Source organism: Nerophis ophidion, linkage group LG18, assembly GCF_033978795.1.
Source record: "Nerophis ophidion isolate RoL-2023_Sa linkage group LG18, RoL_Noph_v1.0, whole genome shotgun sequence".
Taxonomy (NCBI): domain Eukaryota; kingdom Metazoa; phylum Chordata; class Actinopteri; order Syngnathiformes; family Syngnathidae; genus Nerophis; species Nerophis ophidion.
In genome coordinates this window covers 100,001-115,798 of record NC_084628.1, presented here as the reverse complement: position 1 = coordinate 115,798, position 15,798 = coordinate 100,001, and the positions used below count along the sequence as shown (strand labels likewise).

At 43.8% G+C, this 15,798-nt stretch overlaps 1 protein-coding gene across 2 annotated transcripts in view; it reads right to left on the bottom strand.

Moving 5' to 3' along the window:
* Positions 1 to 12,086: 12,086 nt before the first annotated feature.
* Positions 12,087 to 15,798, bottom strand: part of LOC133537444 (ras-related protein Rap-2b-like) — a 12,206-nt gene continuing 8,494 nt past the window's right edge. Inside the window, exons 2-3 of one of the 2 annotated variants that reach the window (XR_009802699.1) lie at positions 15,775 to 15,798; positions 12,087 to 12,942 (exon numbers count right to left, since the gene is read on the bottom strand). The exon at positions 15,775 to 15,798 is cut by the window's right edge and continues 111 nt beyond it. The gene's annotated coding sequence lies outside the window, so the exon portion shown is untranslated. The remainder of the gene's footprint in view (positions 12,943 to 15,774) is intronic. The other variant, XM_061878450.1, reaches the window with a different exon arrangement.

Genomic DNA, 15,798 nt, shown 5'->3' with positions numbered 1-15,798 from the left:
TGTTGTCAACTGACCAAAAACTGTTGACTTGTGTTGGATCAGGCTAAGTGTTTGGAGGGACTCTGTTGTCAACTGACCAAAAACTGTTGACTTGTGTTGGATCAGGCCAAATCTTTGGAGGGACTCTGTTGTCAACTGACCAAAAACTGTTGACTTGTGTCGGATCAGGCCAAATCTTTGGAGGGTCCCTGTTGTCAACTGACCAAAAACAGTTGACTTGTGTTGGATCAGGCCAAGTGTTTGAAGGGTCTTTGTTGTCAACTGACCAAAAACTGTTGACTTGTCTTGGATCAGGCCAAGTCTTTGAAGGGTCTCTGTTGTCAACTGAGCAAAAACTGTTGACTTGTGTCGGATCAGGCCAAGTGTTTGAAGGGTCTCTGTTGTCAACTGACCAAAAACTGTTGACTTGTGTTGGATCAGGCCAAATCTTTGGAGGGACTCTGTTGTCAACTGACCAAAAACTGTTGACTTGTGTTGGATCAGGCCAAGTGTTTAAAGGGTCTTTGTTGTCAACTGACCAAAAACTGTTGACTTGTCTTGGATCAGGCCAAGTCTTTGAAGGGTCTCTGTTGTCAACTGAGCAAAAACCGTTGACTTGTGTCGGATCAGGCCAAGTCTTTGGAGGGACTCTGTTGTCAACTGAGCAAAAACTGTTGACTTGTGTCGGATCAGGCCAAGTGTTTGAAGGGTCTTTGATGTCAACTGACCAAAAACTGTTGACTTGTGTCGGATCAGGCCAAGTCTTTGGAGGGACTCTGTTGTCAACTGACCAAAAACTGTTGACTTGTGTTGGATCAGGCCAAGTGTTTGAAGGGTCTCTGTTGTCAACTGACCAAAAATTGTTGAATTGTGTTAGATCAGTCCAAGTCTTTGGAGGGTCCCTGTTGTCAACTGACCAACAACTGTTTGATCATCTCAGAAATATTACTAAAGTGAGAAATTTGCTGTCAAAATTACGTCTGGAAATGATGATTCAAGCGTTTGTTTCCTCTCATATTAACTATTGTAATTCTCTCTTCACTCTGTTCAACAAGTCAACGCTGAAGAGACTTCAGACACTACTAAGTGCAGCTGCCAGACTTTAGACCAGACCAGTTCACATCACCCCCGTTTGATCCAGTCTTCATTGGCTTCCAGTTAAATTACACATTGAGTTTAACATTTTAGTCCTGACATTCTGTGCAGTGCATGGTGGGGCCCCTCACTAACTTGTTATGTCCCTACTCTTTAGTTGCATGGTGGGGCCCCTCAGTACATCACTAACTTATGTCCCTACTCTTCAGTTGCATGGTGGGGCCCCTCAGTACATCACTAACTTATGTCCCTACTCTTCAGTTGCATGGTGGGGCCCCTCAGTACATCACTAACTTATGTCCCTACTCTTCAGTTGCATGGTGGGGCCCCTCAGTACATCACTAACTTGTTATGCCCCTACTCTTCAGTTGCATGGTGGGGCTCCTCAGTACATCACTAACTTATGTCCCTACTCTTCAGTTGCATGGTGGGGCCCCTCAGTACATCACTAACTTATGTCCCTACTCTTCAGTTGCATGGTGGGGCCCCTCAGTACATCACTAACTTATGTCCCTACTCTTCAGTTGCATGGTGGGGCCCCTCAGTACATCACTAACTTATGTCCCTACTCTTCAGTTGCATGGTGGGGCCCCTCAGTACATCAGTAACTTGTTATGCCCCTACTCTTCAGTTGCATGGTGGGGCCCCTCAGTACATCACTAACTTATGTCCCTACTCTTCAGTTGCATGGTGGGGCCCCTCAGTACATCACTAACTTGTTATGCCCCTACTCTTCAGTTGCATGGTGGGGCCCCTCAGTACATCACTAACTTATGTCCCTACTCTTCAGTTGCATGGTGGGGCCCCTCAGTACATCACTAACTTGTTATGCCCCTACTCTTCAGTTGCATGGTGGGGCCCCTCAGTACATAACTAACTTATGTCCCTACTCTTCAGTTGCATGGTGGGGCCCCTCAGTACATCACTAACTTGTTATGCCCCTACTCTTCAGTTGCATGGTGGGGCCCCTCAGTACATCACTAACTTGTTATGCCCCTACTCTTCAGTTGCATGGTGGGGCCCCTCAGTACATCACTAACTTATGTCCCTACTCTTCAGTTGCATGGTGGGGCCCCTCAGTACATCACTAACTTGTTATGCCCCTACTCTTCAGTTGCATGGTGGGGCCCCTCAGTACATCACTAACTTATGTCCCTACTCTTCAGTTGCATGGTGGGGCCCCTCAGTACATCACTAACTTGTTATGTCCCTACTCTTCAGTTGCATGGTGGGGCCCCTCAGTACATCACTAACTTGTTATGTCCCTACTCTTCAGTTGCATGGTGGGGCCCCTCACTAACTTATGTCCCTACTCTTCAGTTGCATGGTGGGGCCCCTCAATACATCACTAACTTATGTCCCTACTCAGCTTGACACAATATGTTACTGCAGACTAATTAGGAGTCTTTGTTTGTTTACTTACTACTAAAAGACAAGTTGTCTAGTATGTTCAACATTTTATTTAAAGACAATTTTGTTCTTCAATTGCAATAATAAGCATATATTTAATGTACACTAAGATTTGTTGTTAAAATAAAGCCAATAATTACATTTTTGTGGTGCCCTTTATTTAGAAAAGTATTAAAATACATTTTGGTACCGGTACCGGTACCAAAATAATGGTATCGAGACAAGCCTAGATGGGAAATAGGATGGCCCAAGCGAGAGAAATGTAATAAGCAGCTATCATTTCCATGATTCTGATTTTGAAGAAGCAAGGTTCTGGTTAGAGTTTGGATGGAAAGAATATTTAAAAGACTGAAGCCAAATGCAATCAAAAAATGAGGAGCTCCTTTTAAGGGAGTCAACATCCACAGAAAAAAATGAGTAAGAAGAGCTCAGAAACTAGAGAAAATGATGGGAAGGTATTTTGAGTCCTCTTCTACTGATTTTTTCCTCCAGATACTTGCTGACAAAGCAGGAGGAAACACAGGCTTTGGCGTCTATGGAGGACACTTCTAGGGAACGGACATTTTTTCATGTTTATGTTTTTGCTCATAAAGTTAAGTTACATAAATACTGAAGGCAACACAAAGACGTAATTAGTGATCACAATTAGGGTTTAACATGCCTCCATTCATTACATGTCTCCTTTCACACTGGCCGTGTCCGTGGATGACATGACATAAAGAGGGGCGGCATGTCCAGCCTGCAGATGGAAAGGCCAAGCCCGAGTAGAGTGACTTATTTACTAAGTACTCAGAAAGTGATATTTTGGGAAATGACTGCTAGAATTATTTCCAGGAGCAAAAATACGTAAGAGAAGTCGTTAGTGAGTCATCTGAACACTATGGGAGTCATCTGAACACTATGGGAGTCATCTGAACACTATGGGAGTCATCTGAACACTATGGGAGTCATCTGAACACTATGGGAGTCATCTGAACACCATGGGAGTCATCTGAACACCATGGGAGTCATCTGACCACTATGGGAGTCATCTGAACACTATGGGAGTCATCTGAACACTATGGGAGTCATTTGAACACTATGGGAGTCATCTGAACACTATGGGAGTCATCTGAACACTATGGGAGTCATCTGAACACTATGGGAGTCATCTGAACACTATGGGAGTCATCTGAACACTATGGGAGTCATCTGAACACTATGGGAGTCATCTAAACACTATGGGAGTCATCTGAACACTATGGGAGTCATCTGAACACCATGGGAGTCATCTGAACACTATGGGAGTCATCTGAACACTATGGGAGTCATCTGAACACCATGGGAGTCATCTGAACACCATGGGAGTCATCTGACCACTATGGGAGTCATCTGAACACTATGGGAGTCATCTGAACACTATGGGAGTCATCTGAACACTATGGGAGTCATCTGAACACTATGGGAGTCATCTGAACACTATGGGAGTCATCTGAACACTATGGGAGTCATCTGAACACTATGGGAGTCATCTGAACACTATGGGAGTCATCTGAACACTATGGGAGTCATCTGAACACTACGGGAGTCATCTGAACACTATGGGAGTCATCTGAACACTATGGGAGTCATCTGAACACTATGGGAGTCATCTGAACACTATGGGAGTCATCTGAACACTATGGGAGTCATCTGAACACTATGGCTACTCCAAGTCAAACAGAATCCCGGACTTTTAACAACCGTCACAAATCTTGTGAGACTTGCAATCAGTGAACATCAGAAAGGGTCAACTCCACAAACGTTTCACTTTTTCTTTGGCTTTTCCCCCAAATGGTAGACATGTCTCTGCTCAGTACACCGAGGCAAACAAGAATAACACAAAAAGACAGACGGAAAGCAAAGGGAGCTGCTTGGTCTCGACGTGAAAGGACTCGCCTTCCAAGCGATCTGCCGCTGCTCCTCATTCGTCCTGAGCGTCACAGTCGACTGCACAACTTATTGCAATCTTGTTGTGATGTCTCATCTTATGGATTGTGCTGGACCTTAAAACATCCTCTCTATTTCAAATGATCCAAAGAGGAGAGCTAACATGTGGAACACCACTGGTATCATTCTGCTCAAAAAGGTTCATCATGACTACTTACTTATTCATATACTTTTTCAAATCCTCTTGTAATCAGACCGGTATATTTGCCATAAAACTTCCATCTAATATACTGAAATAATGGTCTGATGAAATGGTAAATGGGTTATACTTGTATCGCACTTTTCTACCCTCATTTGACACTATTTCCTCATTCACCCATTCACACACACACACACACACACACACACACACACACACACACACACACACACACACACACACTGATGTGCCATGCAAGGCCCTAACCAGCACCCATCAGGAGCAAGGGTGAAGTGTCTTGCTCAAAGACACAACGGACGTGACGATGTTGGTAGAAGGTGGGGATTGAACCAGGAACCCTCAGGTTGCTGGCACAACCACTTTCTCAAGCGGCGCCACGCCGTCCCCAATTACAAGAAAATAAACAAAATACTTGTTTAACAAAACATGACAACAAACAAGAAATGACTACTGACTGCATGTGAAATAAGCAGGCCACAATGTTACAAAAATGGCAACATTACTCAAACAAAAAGTGTAATTTAGAAGAGGGGTGTGTGCCCTATGGTACTGTAAGTTGTGTAAATCACACCACAGGAGCACTCCAGTCTTTTAGGAATTTGCTGCAAAATGTTTGTCTCACAAATTTTGAAGAAACCTCAGATGTGGACACCCGGGCCTCCAGTGGAATAGTCCACATCTCAAACATCTTAATAAAAAATTAAAAAAGTCCATTATAATGCAAAAGTTAGAAGTACTGTATTTTTCGGACTATAAGGTGCACTTGAAAATCCTTTCCTGTTCTCAAAACTCTACAGTGCGCCTTATAACCCGGGGCGCCTAATGCACGGCATCATTCTGGTTGTGCATACTGACCTCGAAGCTATTTCATTTGGTATATGGTGTAATGATAAGTGTGACCAGTAGATGGCAGTCACACATAAGACACGTGTAAACTGCAGATGGCGCCAGTAAACACCACCGACATATTATATGTTCCATTGAGAATATAGAACATTACACGCGGGGATCAAAAATCTGTCAAAATGTTTTTAGTAAGACTTTGGTCAGCTAAGAAGCCACACCACTTGATGGACTGTCGGCACATTAAACATACAAATATTATACGGTGTGTGTATAAGGTAAGACATATTATCTGCCGTTTTATTTCACAATATTATGCAAAAGCAACTTTTCTTACCTTTTGGTACCTGCTGATCTGTATTTCCTGCGTCCGCCTTTGTAGCATACTTGCCAACCTTGAGACCTCCGATTTCGGAAAGTGGGGGGCGTGGTTGGGGGTGTGGTCAGAAGGGGAGGAGTATATTTACAGCTAGAATTCACCAAGTCAAGTATTTCATATATATACATATATATATACACACATATATATATATATATATAATATATGTATATACACATAATATATATATATATATATATATATATATATATATATATATATATATATATATATATATGTATGTATATATATATATGAAATACTTGACTTTCAGTGAATTCTAGTTGTATATATATATTTTGTTTATACGTATATATATATATATATATATAGATATATATAAAAGAAATACTTGAATTTCAGTGTTCATTTATTTACACATATACACACACATAACACTCATCTACTCATTGTTGAGTTAAGGGTTGAATTGTCCATCCTTGTTCTATTCTGTCACTATTTTTCTAACCATATACATGTACAGTAGATGGCAGTATCGTCCCGTTTAAGAGTGTCACAACATTGCTGTTTACGGCAGAGAAACTGCTTTATGGTAGACGAAAAGGTGACTGCTGTTGTTGTGTGTTGTTACCGCGCTGTGAGGACGTTAATGAAACTGCCTAACAATAAACCCACATGAGAAAGATCAAGCCCTCGATCCTTCTACAGTTATAACGTCATTGGGCAGACACGCTGTTTATATTGTGGGAAAGCGGACGTGAAAACAGGCTGTCCTCACTGAAATTCAGGCGGAGTTGGAGGGGGCGTGGGCTCCAACTCCGCCTGAATTTCGGGAGAAAATACGTCCCGGGAGGTTTTCGGGAGTCTCCCGGCGGAAAATGGGGGGGGTTGTCAAGAGCGCTTTGTAGTCTGTGGACACGCCACAGTGGATAAGCTTCTTCTTTTTCTCGATCTTCTTATTATGTGACATTCATCCTCCACTGTTGCCATTCCCAATATAAAGTGGTGTCAAGTTGTTACTTACATCTGCCAGTAGACACAAGTCTGCCGGTGGTGTGCACACACACTAAGTAAACCTGTCTTGCAGTCCAGAGTCATTGCAGCTGTTTTTGGCTTAATTGTCCGTGTTGAGTTGGGCAATAAAGGGAGGCTGATACAGTTGGAGAGATGCCAGGGGCTTCTTCGTGGAGGAGAGGGAAAGAAGCCAGCAGCCTCTGAAATAGAAGAGAGGAGCAGCAGCCTGTAATTCAGCATGGAGTCTATATGGTCATTAAGTTGCATAAGGGGGAAGAAAAAAAGTGCAAGAAAATGCAGAGCACCCACTCGCATTGGCACATGCTTCCATGCAGCAGAAAAAGAAGCATCCACGTTTCAGATTTACAGTTAGGAAATCAACATGCAGTCAATAAAAGAGCCTCCAAATCACAGAAGTGATGTACAAACTACAAAAGCAGGGAAGTTGTCACCTTGTGTAAATGCTAAATAAAAAGAGAAGGCAGTCAACTTATATTAAATTGAATAGACTGCAAAGACAAAATATTTAATCTTCACACTGACAAACTTTGGTGTTTTTTGCAAATAATCATAAACTTAGAATGTAATGGCAGCAACACTTTGCAAAAAAGTTGCACAGGGACATTTTTACCAGTGTGTTACATCGCCATCAGTGTGTGTGTGTGAATAGGTGAATGTGGAATTGGTGTCAAAGCGCTTTGAGGTCCTTATAGAAGCATAACCCATTCCTTTTAACAACAATTTTTGAAGCTTTTCAGGCGGAATTATTTCCCATTCTTGCTTGATGTACAGCTTAAGTTGTTCAACAGTCTCCTGCCTCATATTTTAGCCTTCACACATTTTCAATGTCTGGACTACAGGCAGACCAGTCTAGTACCCGCACTCTTTTACTATGAAGCCACGCTGTTGTAACACCTTGTTTGGCATTGTCTTGCTGGAATAAGCAGGGGCGTCCATGATAACAACATATGTTGCTCCAAAAGCTGTATGTACCTTTTAGATGTGTAAGTTACGCCCATCCTTGTTTGTGAATGAGTGAGCATTTCATGGAAGCTGCTTTTATAGCCAATCATGGCACCCACCTGTTCCCAATTAGCCTGTTCACCTGTGGGATGTTCCAAATAAGTCTTTGATGAGCATTCCTCAACTTTCTCACTCTTTTTTACCACTTGTGCCAGCTTTTTTGAAACATGTTCCATGCATCAAGTTCCAAATGAGCTAATATTTGCAAAAAATAACTAAGTTTGTCAGTGTGAAGATGAAATATCTTGTCTTTGCAGTCTATTCAATTGAATATAAGTTGAAAAGGATTTGTTGTATTCTCTTTTTATTTAACATTTACACAAGGTGACAACTTCACTGCTTCTGTACTTTGTATATTCCCTGCAGCAGCATCTGAACTCCCACAGGTCACAAACTATGGCAACCACACCACATGACCACCTCCTGTGACCGCCAACCATGTGGACTTGAAAAGTAACGGCCCACATTTGATTATTGATTAGCAAAGCAGATAGACTGAAAGGAGAAAGATTAAAACCAGTCATGATTAGAGTGGAACAGGAAGCGAAGTGCTTACCGCGTCTGGCTCTGAGGGAGAGAGGGATGAAAAGAAAGAGGAACTGGACCAGCCACCTCCTTCCTCCCCAAAGGGCAAATTCTTCAGCTATCACATGTTTACGCGGCAGCGAGAGGTTGAGGCGGTCAGAAGATGGAGTGGAGCAGGGAGGGCGGGTAAAAGTCACACTATCGCTCTCATAAAAGCGCTGATATACGCGCTTATCAAGCCACGGTTCAAATGCATCAGAGGGAGGCAGAGTTCAACTCCAGCTGCCGAGACAAAGTCCCTGAGGCTGAGGAGGAAACACAAGGTTGGCTTTGCAGCACACATGCAGGACAAGTCAAAACAACACTTTTTTCAGCTTCTGATTTGTATTGGTTGTGTACTCACCTGCTACATCAGCCTCGGCGTTGACATGGTGCCAGCAAGCCCAGGACCTCATCTCATGGTGCCAGCAAGCCCAGGACCTCATCTCATGGTGCCAGCAAGCCCAGGACCTCATCTCATGGTGCCAGCAAGCCCAGGACCTCATCTCATGGTGCCAGCAAGCCCAGGACCTCATCTCATGGTGCCAGCAAGCCCAGGACCTCATCACATGGTGCCAGCAAGCCCAGGACCTCATCTCATGGTGCCAGCAAGCCCAGGACCTCATCTCATGGTGCCAGCAAGCCCAGGACCTCATCTCATGGTGCCAGCAAGCCCAGGACCTCATCTCATGGTGCCAGCAAGCCCAGGACCTCATCTCATGGTGCCAGCAAGCCCAGGACCTCATCTCATGGTGCCAGCAAGCCCAGGACCTCATCTCATGGTGCCAGCAAGCCCAGGACCTCATCACATGGTGCCAGCAAGCCCAGGACCTCATCTCATGGTGCTAGCAAGCCCAGGACCTCATCTCATGGTGCCAGCAAGCCCAGGACCTCATCTCATGGTGCCAGCAAGCCCAGGACCTCATCTCATGGTGCCAGCAAGCCCAGGACCTCATCTCATGGTGCCAGCAAGCCCAGGACCTCATCTCATGGTGCCAGCAAGCCCAGGACCTCATCTCATGTTGCCAGCAAGCCCAGGACCTCATCTCATGGTGCCAGCAAGCCCAGGACCTCATCTCATGGTGCCAGCAAGCCCAGGACCTCATCTCATGGTGCCAGCAAGCCCAGGACCTCATCTCATGGTGCCAGCAAGCCCAGGACCTCATCACATGGTGCCAGCAAGCCCAGGACCTCATCTCATGGTGCCACCAAGCCCAGGACCTCATCTCATGGTGCCAGCAAGCCCAGGACCTCATCACATGGTGCCAGCAAGCCCAGGACCTCATCTCATGGTGCCAGCAAGCCCAGGACCTCATCACATGGTGCCAGCAAGCCCAGGACCTCATCTCATGGTGCCAGCAAGCCCAGGACCTCATCTCATGGTGCCAGCAAGCCCAGGACCTCATCTCATGGTGCCAGCAAGCCCAGGACCTCATCTCTGGAGTCTCAAAGGGAGGTCACCGCTGTCTTCTGAGACACAACTCATGCACAAACCCAAACACAAACACACAAACACTGTACAGGACACACCTTCTCATTCTATGTGTTGTTTACACTGTAGATTGTCACATCAAAACTATGACACCTGTCAAGTGAAAACCCTTTCTTGAAGCTCATGGAGAGAATGCCAAGAGTGTGCAAAGCAGTCATCAGAGCAAAGGGTGGCTATTTGGAAGAAACTAGAATATAAAACATGTTTTCAGTTTTTCACCTTTTTTTGTTAAGTTCATTCCTTGTTTTCATGTGACAATCTTCAATGTAAATACCGTATTTTTCCGACTATAAGTCACAGTTTTTTTCATAGTTTGGCCGGGGGTGCGACTTATACTCAGGAGCGACTTATGTGTGGAATTATTAACACATTACCGTAAAATATCAAATAATATTATTTAGATCCTTCACGTAAGAGACTAGACGTATACGATTTCATGGGATTTATGGATTAGGAGTGAGAGATAGTTTGGTAAAGGTATAGCATGTTCTATATGTTATAGTTATTTGAATGACTCTTACCATAATGTTAGGTTAACATAGCAGTTGCTTATTTATGCCTCATATAACCTACACTTATTCAGCCTGTTCGTCACTATTCTTTATTTATTTTAAATTGCCTTTCAAATGTCTATTCTTGCTGTTGGCTTTTATCAAATACATTTTCCCCCAAAATACGACTTATATGTTTATTTATTTCTTTATTATGCATTTTTGGCAGGTGCGACTTATACTCTGTAAAATACGGTAGTCATGAAAATAAAGACTGAATGATAAGGTGTGTCCAACATTTTGGCCTGTACTGTACACATACTGTACATATCCCAATGTACAGCAGCCAGCAGATGGAGAAAGGTGATACCGACAGGTAACAGATATTAAAGCATCATCATGTGGGAGCCAGTCCACCTTTCATTAAAACTACATTAAAGTTAAACATCTCTAACTTCAAGGTCTTCCAGGCCAAGAACCCCTACTTACAGTATATATCTTGTATAAATAGCATTTGAAATTCCACCGGTCTTAAAACTCGCAGACCCATATTTTGTGGCTGTCTTTTTTATGTCATAGTTTGGTGTAATTGCACCCGGCACACCCTGGGTGTCTGATAATTAAATATATCATGGCGCCTGGTGTATGCCACTAGAAGAACACAACAGTATAGACACAACAAACACACAAACAGCACACCTACCTGTAGGCAAGGTGAAGTGTCTCTGGGGAACTCAACAAGTATAACATTATTATATCCATCCATCCATTTTCTACCGCTTATTCCCTTTCGGGGTCGCGGGGGGCGCTGGCGCCTATCTCAGCTACAATCGGGCAGAAGGCAGGGTACACCCTGGACAAGTCGCCACCTCATTATATTTCATTTTACATTCATGATGACTTAGTTCATTATAGTTACTAGTAGATCCATCCATCCATTTCCTACCGCTTATTCCCTTTTGGAGGTGCGGGGGGCGCTGGCGCCTATCTCAGCTACAATCGGGCGGAAGGCGGCATACACCCTGGACAAGTCGCCACCTCATCGCAGGGCCAACACAGATAGACAGACAACATTCACACTCACATTCACACACTAGGGCCAATTTAGTGTTGCCAATCAACCTATCCCCAGGTGCATGTCTTTGGAGGTGGGAGGGGCCTATCCCCAGGTGCATGTCTTTGGAAGTGGGAGGGGCCTATCCCCAGCTGCATGTCTTTGGAGGTGGGAGGGGCCTATCCCCAGGTGCATGTCTTTGGAGGTGGGAGGGGCCTATTCCCAGGTGCATGCCTTTGGAAGTGGGAGGGGCCTATTCCCAGGTGCATGTCTTTGGAGGTGGGAGGGGCCTATCCCCAGGTGCATGTCTTTGGAGGTGGGAGGAAGCCAAAGTAGAACCCAGGCAGTCGCGGAGAGAACATGCAAACTCCACACAGAAAGATCCCGAGCCTGGGATTGAAACCAGGACTACTCAGGATCTTGGTATTATGAAGCAGACGCACTAACCCCCCCACCACCGTGCTGCCCGGATTTGTTTTTTAGTTCGGGGAAATATCCTGATTTATTTGTGTTACAAGTGTTTTGAAGTCCTAAAATTAGTTCACTTCATTTTATACCTGTATAAATTGTAGGGTTTATGATGGCGCCAGCTAGGCCCTAGAACTGATTTATTGAATTTTAGAGGTCATAAAAAAAGAAGACACAGCCTGATGTCATGTTTCTTTAAAAAAGTCATCTGTATTAAACGTTGTTGTTTTTTTCAAACAGACCACCCACAGTTAAAAGGCTGGCCTAAAATTCAACATACAATCAAGATTAGATTTGTCAACATCATCATCATCATCATCATCATCAGGTGTCCTACAAAAGGTATGATTGATTGAGGAGGTCTGGAAGCGTCACTATTATTGTTCCAGTACCTGTGCGTTTCAAGACTTGTAGGTTTGGCTGAAGCAGGAAACAAGGCCAATCCCGGGGGAAAAGACAAAAGACCCAGAAGGTAGAAGAGACGAGAAGCACCATTCCGTGAACAGAAGCCCTGCAGTCTTTAGAACCAGGGTCGGCCCTGAAGCGGCTATCTAGAGAGGAGTGGGTTGGCCACGCTGAGGTTTTTGTTTTTCGAGGCTTGGCACTAAATGGGAGCAGCTGAAGTGTGTTGGGTGAGGGTGGGGGGAAGGCACTGGACGTGAGGCGGTCGCCACGTCGAGTCAGCTGGAGTCTCCTCCCACACCCCAGGAGATTGTCAGGTTAGTCCTCCACCAAAAAAAGAAGCATGAAGTTGTACCCATCCAGGAGTGACTGTGCAGTTCTTTAACAAAATATACTTTCAGAGCATCTTTAAATGTTCTCTATATTGTTTCCACGTCTGGAAGTCGTGGGTGGGAGGCGGTCGCTCCAACTTGGGATCAGACCTCAATTGTGGACACTGACCACGCAGGAAAGATTCTCCGAGCCAGCAGAATTCCTCAAGAGCGGACTCATCCCCTCTGCCTCAGTTATTCAACCCTCCTCCTCCTCCTCCTCGGCGCCATTCCTCTTCTTCGTCCTCCAAGGCCCGGCCCAGACACACTGCCACAAACAAGGAGGGGTCACACATTTACCAGGGACTACCAGGAGGTGTTCACAGGTCCTATTTAAGAGAAGTGCAACACTTGTGTTCACTAAGCCAAGCGCTAACTTTCCTAAAGATAATAGAATGCGAGGAACAACTTGTCTCTCCAGTTCTGCAAATGAGTCAGGACACTTCCTCAATCCAGTCACATGAAACCAGAACAAACAAAGGCTGACTCAAGTCTGGAAGGACATCAACAGAGCTCCAGTCAGCATGAAACACGGCTGACAAGTCCCACATAAATATGTCATCTGTGGAAAAATGACCCTGAGGATGCGTGAGCTTATTGTTTATTAATCAATTATGGCTTTAGTCATTAAGACATTCCTAGAAAAGTGTTTCACTTTTACCTCACACTGATGGATAAGAGTGTGACATTAGCATATGAAGTTCAGCATATTACAGTATTTCTGGTCCTAAGAAACTGACTTATTTGTCTCACTGGAGGCCAAGATTGCTGACTAACGAGTGACTCTGCACTGTGCAGGGACAACTGCCGCTAGCTCAAATGCTGCGGCGGCGCATTGAGAACCCATTTTATTTTTCGTGTGCCGTCAAAATTGCGTGACACAACCCGAATGTGTCATCAACATGCATTATGAAGATATAACCATAGTAATGAGAGCTCTGTTGGCGACCACATAGATTGTATTTCCCCCCAACAGGCCGTCACGCTGATACATCCAACTAGCATGAAGTATTTCCATATTATTTTCGTAAAATGCACATCGTATCGTATAAACGCGTGTAGTTTGTCATCCAACCTAATAGTGCTCGCATGTGTCCTTTAACATTTGGTAGCAATAATAAACATGTTACGCAAGAGTGTATTAGCATACTGACAAAAAGATACTTTCAAAAAATGCAGCATTTATTTTTAGTATGATGAGATTATTTTGACATATTTGATTAATTATATTAAATATCCAAGTCATCAATTAAACAATTGTTTAGGTTTAAGTTGACATAAAATATGAGGCCAGCCAATGTAATTTTCCCATTGTGGGATAAATAAAAGTCTATCCTATCGCGCAAAATTTTGTGGAAAATCCGTCCGAAAGCCATTGACCGTTGCAGGTAAACAGGTTTGCAAAAAATTTAAATGGGTGCCTTGATAACCGACAACTTTTGACTTTTTACCCTCACAGCGAGTCCTCCTCTCCCGAGTGTCTGTGTGAAATGTCACTTTAATGACTCACTTCACAATCACCTCTGTGCTAAAGTTACCTACGCACATTTCTACTTGGAATTGTGCAAAGGACTGTGCTTTTATAAGCCTGTATAGTTTTGTAGCTTTGCACAATAAAAGCTTTTGGCCCTACAGAGACTTTTAGTCCAATTGTTCCATACAGTTCTTTAGATAAAAGCCCTTGGTTTTGGCACTAGGAGATCATAGATTCACACTAAAGTTTCTCGGTTATGTCCGGCCAGATTTGCCAAATGATTCCCCAAGTACTGAACCCCTAAAGCTGCTTCAAGCCTGAGACACGGTCACTCTTAAGAGTGGAGAACTCTGCCACAGCCCAACATTAAACGTTTGGAGCGACCGCACCAAATTGTGCATCTGTCTGGACTACCATATTTTCTGGACCATAGGGCACACTGGATTATAAGGCACACTGCTGATGAGCGGCTCTTTTTTCATTCAAAAGGTGCACGGGATTATAAGGTGCACTAAAGGATTCATTTAAGATTTTTTTTTCTGAATGTGAAAGACTTCCTTGTGGTCTACATAACATGTAATGCTGGTTCTTTGTTCAAAATGTTGCACGGATGATGTTTTACACATCTTCAACTCACTTTCTGACAGTCTCTTCCGGATGCACCGTTTTGTGGGCACTCTTATTTACGTGCCTCCACTTGGACAGCATCTTCTTTCCGTCATCTTTGTTGTAGCGGTGTAGCGTGCAAGGACGGGAGTGGAAGAAGTGTCAAAAGATGGCGCTAACTGTTTTAGTGACATTCAGACTTTACTTCAATCAATAATGGAGCAGGATCTCCTCATCCGTGGCTCACTAGTGCAACAACAACACCCGAAATGTGTCCCGTGAAAAACCGTCCGACCACAACTCTCTAATAACTAAAGTTCTGTGAGTGATTAATGTAAAGTCACTACACTGGTATGTTTTAGCACTTCCATAGCGAGATATAAGTAAGAACTTTAGACTACTTCATATTAGAAATGGCAACAGTGGAGGATGAATGTCACATAAGAAGGTAGTGATAAAGAAAAAGCTTATCCACTACGGTATCGGCATGGACTACAGTGGCCGATGTGCACAAATTTTCAGGATTCATGCAGGTCCCAAATACAGATCAGCAGATACCAGAAGGTAAGGGAACTTGTTTTTGCATAATATTGTGAAACAAAACGGCAGACAACATGTGTGCTACCCTTATCCACACACCATCGTAATATTGGTACCTCAGACTACGGTAGCTGTAATGCGCAGACAATCCATCAAGTGGTGCGCCTTCAAAGTCCTACTAAAACATTTTGACAGATTTTTGAGTACCGTGTGTGATATTCTTTATTTTAGTGGAACATTTAAAGTTTTGATGTCGTTTACTGGTGTCGTATTTCAGTCGACACTTATCTCTTATGTGTGACTACCATCTACTGGTCACACATATCATTACACCATGTACCAAATGAAATTGCTTTGAGGTCGGTAAGCACAACCAAACCTATTCCGTCTATTAGGCGCACCGAATTCCAAGGCGCACAGTTGATTTTTAAGAAAATGAAAGGATTTAAAGTGCACCTTATAGTCCGAAAAATATGCTACCTGATCACTGGCGGTGTAGTAACT